Raw genomic sequence first — 2,106 nt, 5'->3', positions numbered from 1 at the left:
ACACAATCAAAAGCCTTTGCATAGTCAATAAATCACAAGTAAACATGTTTCTGGTATTCTCTGCTTTCAGCCAAGATCCATCGCACATCAGCAATGATATCCCTCATTGCATGGCCTCTTCTGAATCCGGCTTGAACCTCCTGAAGTTCTCTGTCAATGTATGCTTGCAGCCGTTTCTGTATTACTTTTAGTAAAACTTTACTCGCATGGGATATCAAAGAGATTGTCCGTTGATTTCCACATTCCATTGGGTCACCTCTCTTTGGAATGGGCACAAATACAGAATCTCTTCCAACTTCCAATCGGCCAGCTAGTTGTCTTCCAAATTTCTTAGCAGAGATGAGTGAGTGCCTCCTGTGCCGCCTCATAGAGACCCTATATAGCATTTCCAAGGAGTGGTTGGTGAGCTTGAATCAACCCTGCAGTTCAAACCAACTTTGCAGCCCAACATATTAACCCACAGCACCACACCAGGACTCAAAATTCCAACCAAGAAGGAGTATTCACATCAAGGATCAAGCCTGTTCCCTCAGTACACAGGGTTGACAGGGATGGTCAACATAGACATTGGCTACCAAAAATGGGGGTCTATAAAGGCACAAAGTGGTTGGCTTACAAGTTTTCCAGAGTGCGATTAGTTTCAGAACAAAGGTGGTAGGGGAAAAAAATATCATACTTGAGAATAATTTACTTTTAGAAGATCTAAAAATTATTTAAAGTATTTAGACAAAGCATACAAACTCACTCCAAGACACCTAACAAGTGGTGCATTACGGACTTCTGGTGTGGTGGTGTAAAATCAGCACTACACTGTGAACCACAAGGTTGGCAGTTCAAACCCACCAGCTGCTCCTTGGAAACTATGAGTTTCTGGTCACTATGAATCAGAACCTACCAAACAGCACTTAATTAAAAAGTGGTGCATTGGTTAAGCACTCAGCTGCTAACCTAAAGGTTGACAGTTCAAACCCACCAACTGTTCCACAGGAGATGTGGCAGCCTGCTTCCATATGTTATGATTTACAACCTTGGAAACCCTGGGAGCAGTTCTGCAGGGTTGCCTGTGAGTAAAGAATCGACTCAACAAAAGGTTCAGTTTTTTGGTTTATGCTTAATCAGAAACCAGAAACTACCCTTAATACGTCTTAATACTTTTAAGATAAGTTAATATTTTCTAAGAAATGGATAATGTATGTCAAAACATTCACTAAATAATTTTTCATCTCCTATGTATGGAGTCCTTGTGTGGTGCCATAGGATAAGCACTTGACCTCAAGGTCGGTTTGAAATACAAGGTTGGTAGTTCAAACTCACCAGCTGCTGCTTGGAAACCCTATGCAGAGTCCCTATGAGTCTGACCCGACTTGATGGCAATTAACAACAACATGTACTTAATGCTGAAAATTGTCACAGTAAACTTGGTGTGGTGCTATTGGATAAGCACTGGACTGCAAATCACAAGGTTGGTAATTCAAGCCCACCAGCCACTCCATGGAAACCCTGTACAGGGTCACTATGAGTTGGAACTGACTCAATGGCACTTACTGTATATACTTCCTGATTTACTATTTTAGTGTTTATATATTTTGAGAAAAGTTGGTGGACATAGTTTAACTTTTGTATATATTTCATATTGTTACTATATAATTGAGCAGTTTTTATAAGTTTACAGATTTTCTTTCTTTCAATTTTGATTTCTGTTTTGATGTATAAACTAGTTATCATTAGGAGCAATGGTGATTGTTAATTGCCTTTTAAGTCTCCACCAACGCATATCAGCCATATAAGACTAAGTGGGACTTCTGTGCTTATTAACAAGACAAATAACTTAAAACACAAACTATAAGTAACAAAGAAGTGAAAATTTCAGTTCTTAGGGAGAATTTCAAAAGCAAAATTGGATGGATAGGAGAAACCAGTTCACATGGGAGCTCTTGGGAAAAAGTGTCTCAGTCAGATCTGGCTGCTTAGCATGACTCTAAGGAAAAACTTGTTGACTTGTTGTTGTTGTCAGGTGCCATCGAGTTGGAACAGACTCATAGCGACCCCATGCACAGCAGAACGAAACAATGTCCAATCCTGGGCCAACCTCACTACCACTGCCAC

The sequence above is a fragment of the Chrysochloris asiatica genome, unplaced genomic scaffold, assembly GCF_000296735.1.
Source record: "Chrysochloris asiatica unplaced genomic scaffold, ChrAsi1.0 scaffold00215, whole genome shotgun sequence".
In the NCBI taxonomy this organism is placed as follows: Eukaryota; Metazoa; Chordata; class Mammalia; order Afrosoricida; family Chrysochloridae; genus Chrysochloris; species Chrysochloris asiatica.
This window is presented reverse-complemented; position numbering follows the sequence as displayed.